We start from the raw sequence: 7,858 nt of genomic DNA, 5'->3' as shown, positions 1-7,858 counted from the left end.
AAACTTATTGTAAGTATCGCCTATGTTCTGAAAGACAAGCTAAGTGGTAGGCATAATTTGATAGATAAAATGTAGTTGGCTCATTTCCTTTAGCATGTTTTCAAGGTTGATAATACCATAGCATGCATCAAATTCTCAGACATTGTTCTGTTGGGGGGAGCACTGAATAGTAATATGCCATTAGGGTGGTATACAACTGTCATCTGAAGGTGGGCACATGAGTTGTTTTCACTTTTTGGCAATTGTAAACATCACTATTACACATATTGTGTAAGTGTCTTTTTGAGACTTCGTTTTCCATTCTTTGGAGTCTATAACTAGGAGGGAAACTGCTATGTACTAGAGCTTTGACAGCAACTTCTGGTGATATGTTTAACAGAACAAATAATACTAAAATAAAACAAAAATATAGCTGTCTTTGAAGGAGACATTTAGGTATACGGTGAAAAGATGTAAGTAAGTAACAATGTTTATGCTGCATTAATAGCACATACAGGATGCTAATAGAACAGAAAATTCTCATTGTAGGGTTCAGGGGTGCAGGGATACTTTATACATGACACTTTATCCTTGAGTGATTCCTTAAGGATGAGGAGATGTTTAGAAGTATGATGGTTGTGGCTAGTGAGGCTGAGGAGGACGAAGTCGCAGGCAATGAACACACACCAAAAGGAATTATTCTCATGAGCAGAGCTTGGAAATGTGTGTGAGTGAGCTCACCTGTGCTGCTTAAAATGATGTGTCAACTTGACTGAGCCAAAAATACCTGAATACTCAATCAAACATGCTTTTGGCTCCACCTGTCGTAGTATTTTGAAATGAAATTAGTATTTGAATGGATTTTGCTCTCTGGGGAGTTGAAACAGACTGCACTCCTTAGTGAGCAACTCTCATTTGGTCCCTAATAGAACAAGACCCTAGAGGAACAAAAAGGCTGATATACTGCAAAGAGAAAGTCTTCTCCTGGGTCTAGGACGATGGTCTTTCCCTGTCTCTAGACTTGAATGAAACACTGATTCTTTGGGGGTATTAAAGCCTTGGTGGCTTTCCAACCCTGCCCTTACATGGTCAGCCCTGTTGGCTTTCAGGCCTCAAACTTGAACAACTACTGAACTACTGGTTTCTTTCACTCTAAGGCTTGCCTACTGTAAATATGGGAATTCCTCAGCCATAATAATGAATATTTTTTTCTTTATTTCATGTGGTGTGTTTCCAAATTCTGTTACTTTTCAAAATGGCATCCTTACTATTACCTCCTTCTCCTGGCACCCAGTGCCCTTTGGTGTTTCACTCAATCTCAGCTTCCATTTCCTTCTTCACACTGTGTATGACTCTTGGTGTTCACTCTGTGTATGATTCTTAGGGCGTGTTCAATTGGCAGAATTTCTTTCCTTTGTTCTGTTTGCTGTCTCTGCTCTGATAGCCTTCCCTCACCTCTGTCTGGCTAAATCAAAACTCTGCTTAAAGCTCTATGTGGCAACAACAGCTTATGGGGACAGAGAAATACACCTTCTTTGATCTCAATCTCTCTGCCACTCCATCCATATATTTGGAAACAGACACACACACATACAGAAGAGGGGGGTAAGGGGGTGCCTTACCATTTGGTTGCATGATCACACATTTCCTTTAGCCTTATGTCACTTGCAACTTGAAAAGCTTTGGCCAGTCCACCATCTATAGAAATTTGTATTGACAAAAATTTATTACAGTAAAGAAAAGTTGATCACAGGGATGACAACCCAGCTTTCTCTATTGTCATCTGCTCTTCCCATCTTTCAATACAAGGAAACAGAAGAAATTCTCCTGCAATCACAGGACTTCCTACCTTAAAGAGCATCTTGTCAGTGAATGCATTTTTTCTTTTTTCTTTTTCTTTCTTTTTTTTTTAATCTTTACGTTCCTTTATTGGGGCAAGATTCCTGATGTATACAGTGATGTATTTACTAAACAGAGTCCTGTGCAGAAATTACACACTATCTATCTAGACAGATTTCAGTTACACTTTGCCTATTGATAGAGAAGTTCCATTTATAAAGTTTTATACATCAAAAAACTTTGAATTTGACCAGGCTGTCCATTAATCTCTGAAAAAAGTGGCATTTAATTTTAGTTCTATTTCACATTAAAAATCTTATGTATCAGGTAGCTTCCCAAAACATTATTCTCTGCATAATGGCATTGAGCAGACAAGAGCTCTTTACCCACCCAGATTCCAAGTCACATCTGAGAGCTCCTGCTGCATACCTGAGACACAGCACTCCTGACCACCTGACCACTGCATACTTGACAGCCCACTTTCTTGGCCGGTTCACTGCCAATGTAGACATGCCTATAGCTTTCTTTCATACAGATGGCATTAGAGTAACAGCTCTGTGACACAGTAGGAGCAGGTACTGTCATAATATCCAGACAAAAAAAAAAGGCCCATTTAAAAGAATGCCAAATTGAGATAAAAAATAAAGGGTCCAAGTCCGTGGCAGCAAACTATACCCAATCCCTCAATTATGGACATTAAGACATGGTTCAAATCCCTTTAACTCAGTCTGCATAGCCCTGAGGTCATCCTGCAAAGTGCATATCAAAAAATACCAAGTTAGGGAGGCAGAGTTTGACATGATGTCATTATGCAGGTCAAACTTGGAAGGTCATACTGAGCATCCTGACAGAAAAGCATCCGGTCCTTTGTGTACTCATTGGTTTTATTGTAACAAAGCAACTTGTACATTTCAACATTTAAAAATGAGCATCTTTTATCCTTCCAGTGAAAACCAAAATAAAATAAAATAAAATAAAAAATTAAAAATAAAGTTACAACAGAGAATGTCATTCCCAAATAAAACCCTACAGGTTCTGTTGATTCTCCCATTGAGTGGCAGGGCTCAAGTCATCGTTAGGAGATAATTTTATTTTAAAACTGTCACCTTAAACTGCAAGGATGTCTTTTAAACATCACAATGAAACATGCCAAAGGAGAAGCCATGTTGTCACAATGCCCACTAAACCCCCCCCCCCGACACCTCAAACCCACCCTTGCTGACCTTCTAATCCCCCCTTTTCATTTTTTTTCATTTTACTAAACAAGAAAAAGTAGACAGATACATGTTGGTAAATGCTAACTGTCTGTATTCACATAGAGACACAGTGTAATCTCTGAGCCCAATATACAGAGAAAGGAAAAAAGCTAGAATTCTATGCACTACTACACAGGGGCCTAGCACCCCCAGTCTCCTACAGAGCCCAGGGAGCCAGAGGGCTTTTCTTTTTTCCCCCACAGAGCACATTAGCGGTGTTGAATCCATAGTTTGAGACGAGGATAAAAATGAATTTAGAACAGAAGAGTGGAGATTCTTTTCTCGTTGTATTTTGCTCAAGGTATTTCCCCCCAAATAAGTTGAGAACCATGGTGTTGAGAAGAGACCTCAAAAACCGGGCGACTGAGCACAAGAGGGATTGGGGAGGGGAGGGGAATGCCTGCAACTTGCTCCCAGGGACTGGAGAAAATCAAAAATAAAAGAAAATAAAAAAGAGGGTTGGAATCCATCAGTCTTCTGTGCTGTCATCCTCGCCTTCATCCTCCTCCCCTTCCTCCCCCTCGTCATCATCTTCATCCCCTTCTTCAATATCTTCCAAGCCTTCCTCCTCTTCATCGTCATCATCATCATCTTCTGCCTCTCCTTCTTCATCATCATATCAGGAACCAAATAGTACTGCAAGGGGTTTGGCCAAATATCGTCTTTGGTGACCTCTCCTAACTCATCTGCACCTGCATCAGAATGGTCAGTAAACCAGGCGAAGAAGCTCTCTGGCTCTTCCTGCTGCCTCTTCCTGCTGGCCTTATTCTGTGTTTGACTTGAGCGTTTTGTCAAATCCTTTCCAGATTTCCATTTGATCTCCTTGGACTTTGATGACGGGTCACCACTCTCATTCAGATGAAATTCTTTGGAGAGAACTTTATTTTCAAAGTAAGGATTCTCATCAAAATATTAAAATCTATTCTGTAACCTGATTTAATGTCTTCAAATTCTGTCACTTCAACTCTGGTCAAGTAATGCAGAGCCTCTTCGTCTTACTCCCCAAGCAGGGCAGACACTTGTGGATGGTTGACAAATGTTGTTACCCAAAAATTTGGGATTTTGGCGATCAATTCTGACCTCTTCTGGAAAAATGGCTGGCGGAGTTTGTTATATTTTTGTTCTACTTTCAAAATTCCCTCACTGGCTTGTTCATTAAGTCTGTCTATTTCATTTTGTACTTCGTCAATGTGTTCAATTGCTTCTTGCTGTTCTTTTTCTCCCTTCGGCAGGCCGAGCGAGGCCGGCTTGTCCTCCAGCTTGGGTGTCTGGGACTGGGGCAGGAGCGTGGACTGCCGTCTTGGGGCCATGGCATGAGGGAAGTGGTGAGAGGCCAGCGGCTGGAGCATTGGTGCTCAGGGCAGGAAGAAAGTGGAAGGAACTGCAGGGACCTCAGGTGCGGGAGATTTAAGTCAGTCTCAGCATTTTTTTTTTCTTAAGGATGCCCACTGAAAGCTAAAGAAACACTTTAGAGTTGGTTTCTGAATGAGATACTCTTCTGAGGCAGCAACTTCCGGTTTGGAACACGGACAATAATTTAGCTCACCACACTCTTCTTAGTGTAAACTGAGGTTTCACATGACGTCATTCATCATGAGTTTGAAGCAGGTGACAGGATGGCAATACTTCTTCATTCCATTTTATTCGATTGCTCTATAGGGTTCAGAAGACGCAGGAATCAGACTCTTCATTCAGACCTACACTGTTTGCTTTGAAAACCTCTTTGAGTATATTTTCATTTGGCTTGCACAACCTCCTTTCAATATTTAATACTTGGGAATCAAAGTCAGGATTACCACAGATTTGGATTCTTAGCTTTAGGAATACATTACCTTATGAGTTGTCAAAATAGTGTTTTCTTCTTTTTTCTATTTTTTATTTAAATTAGAAACAATCTTATTTTATATATCAATTCCAATTCCCTCTCCCTCCCATCCTCCCAAGCCCCTCATCCCATCCCTCTTCTGCTCCATAGAAAGGGTGAGGCCTTCAATAGGTGATCATCAAAGTTTGCACATCATTTGGGGCAGGGCCTAGGCCCTCCCCTGTGTGTCTAGTCTGAGAGAGTATCCCTTTATGGGAAATAGGCTCTCGGTGTTCATTTGTGCACTAGGGAGAAATGCTATTCCACTACTAGAAGCCCCATAGACTGCCCAGGCCTCCTAACTGACACCCACGTTCAGGGGGCCTATTTCTGTTCTGGTTTTCAAGCTGTCAGTTTGGGGTCCATGAGCCCCCCCTTGTTCAGGTCAGCTGTTTCTGTGGGTTTCTCCAGCCTGGTCTTGACCCCTTTGCTCATCACTCCCTGCTCTCTACAACTGGATTCCAGGAGTATGGCTCAGTGCTTAGCTGTGGGTGTCTGCTTCTGCTTCCATCAGCTACTGGATGAAGACTCTAGGATGGCATATAAGGTAGCCATCAACCTCATTATCTATTGGGGAAGGGCATTTATGACAGCCTTTCCACTATTGCTTAGATTCTTATTTGGGGTCATCCTTGTAGATCTCTGAACATTTCCCAGTGCCAGGTTTCTCTTTAAACTTATGATAGCTCCCTCTTTTAAGGTAGTATCTCTTTTCTTGCTCTCCTCTATTCTTCCCCCGACTCAATCTTCCTTCCATGACAAAGCCCGATTTAAATAATACATATCCACTAGTGTTTTCTTCTCATGAATAAAAATCTACAATTTAAAATGTATTTTAAAGCATATTTAACAAACAGAATTTCTGCTACATATTTGTCAATAATTCCACCTTGACTACATATACAATGTACAAAAAATACATCTTTTTGAACAAGTCAATCTTAGAAGCTCAAATTAAGGAGCTTACTTCAAAATTGCATTCTAACCAGAGATATTCCTCAAGAAAAACATCAAAAGACCAAATAGCAAATGGTCCTAGGATTACCTATGAAGGCTCTGCTGTGTACATTCCTTAAGCAGCATTATAATTTATTATGATTAATTCTAGTCACTCCTGTATTGGTTCATGCTAGTACTGAGTGTCACACATCACCCCAAAGGACGATTTTCTTCTGGGGAATCCTGGTGAAGGGCTCCATCCTAGCAATGAAAAAAAACAAAGAAAAAAGATCTGAGTCTCTTTTGCCTGGGCTATTCTGAATTTGCCTTTGGAGTTGACGATCCATTCTGGGTCCTCTCCTTGTGAGGATCACTCACCTAAACTACCACCACTGTCTCCAACAGGACACAGAAGATGAAAAACTTCCCAGGTCTCTTCCTCCTTGGTATGACTTCATTTCCCTTTTGGGGTGGAGTTGTCTGATGCTTCATTTATGCTAAATGAGAAATGTCTGCTATGGATTGGACCTGAAATGTTCTCCCAAGGGCCCTGTGCTGAAGGCTGGCTTCCCAGAGAGATGCTAGAGTGAGCTATGGAAACTTTAAGGGGTGGAGCTACTGACAGGTAATGGGATCCTTTGGTGGAGATGTGACCCCCTAAGGGTACCCAGACAGCCTGTTCCCTTTCACTCTCTTTTGCACAGTGGCCAGAAGGTGGGCAGCTCTGCTCTAGCAAATGATGTGCTGTGTACCAACACAGCAAAAGCAACAGAGCCAACAAACCAGGGACATAATCTGAAGCTACACATCGAAAAACCTTCTCCTTTTATAAGTTGGTTATCTCATATTATTTATTACAGTAACAGAAAGCTGACTTGCCCACCGTCCTTTCCAAGTGAAGACAGGAAGCAAGTCAAGTATCCAGAAAGGAGAACACATGGAGTGACTAAGCCACCCCCAGCCCATGAGAGCCATTCTGCCTGTATCTAAGGACCAGCATGCGTATCTAAGGACCAGCATGCATATCTAAGGACCAGCATGCATAGGTCCTGGTTACCACTTCTGAGCCAGTCACTTCTCTGCTCCCTCACTTTTTATAAAGAACACTCATCCATAAACATATAAAGCTTCCCGAGGTGTGTTCCTAAACATATCTCCTCAAGCAAGTAAATGAAGAAGCTGGTGGTCACTCTTGTGAGCCTGAAAATGCAGGTAGTGACTCACACATTTTTTTAAGATTTATTTATTTATTATGTACACAGTGTTCTGCCTGCATGTATATCTGCAGGCCAGAAGAGGGCACCAGATTTCATTACAGATGGTTGTGAGCCACCATGTGGTTGCTGGGAATTGAACTCAGGACCTTTGAAAAAGCAGGTAGTACTCTTAACCACTGAGCCATCTCTCCAGCCCTGCCACACACATTTTAGGACCAAATCAGAACTACTCTAACACAATGCCCATAGACCCTGTGTCCAGTAACTTCCCCCAAGCCCTTTATGCTTTAATGTCTCCATTGCTGTTAGAAACAAAGAGTTTTATGGATAATCGTATTTTACAGTTATCCTCAATGTAAGTGTGATGCAAATGTTTGTTGGTTTCTGGGTAAAGTTGGTACTTAAATGATTCTGAATGTGTGTCAGTTTGATAGACTGCAAAGTAAGAATGGGATGAAGAGTGAAGAGTTTACTATTATGCACTGAATTGGTGTTTACTGACATTGTTAGTAGTTTCATCTTTTTCTTCCCTCTTCGACTTTCCTTAAATTCTTCAATATAAAAAAAACTATTTTAGGTATTAAAGGACAATTTATTAAAATGTTTTCTCTCCCAAACTCATCTTAAAGCTATATTGTGATAAAATGAAAAAGAATCAGTTGGCACATTTTTATAATTCATAAATCATGACTGTTAACTTCATTAACTATGAGTGGCATTCGTTTCCAAATGCCAGTCCATCTCTACTTTGGTTTGGTGCACTG

General features: G+C 41.0%; 1 pseudogene; it reads right to left on the bottom strand.

Moving 5' to 3' along the window:
* Positions 1-3,543: 3,543 nt before the first annotated feature.
* LOC100773962 lies at positions 3,544-4,390 on the bottom strand (annotated as a pseudogene).
* Between the last annotated feature and the right edge of the window lie 3,468 nt (positions 4,391-7,858).

This window comes from Cricetulus griseus, chromosome 2 (assembly GCF_003668045.3).
Source record: "Cricetulus griseus strain 17A/GY chromosome 2, alternate assembly CriGri-PICRH-1.0, whole genome shotgun sequence".
Classification (NCBI taxonomy): Eukaryota; Metazoa; Chordata; class Mammalia; order Rodentia; family Cricetidae; genus Cricetulus; species Cricetulus griseus.
Note: the sequence above shows the minus strand (reverse complement) of the source record. Positions and strands in the feature narration are given on the sequence as shown.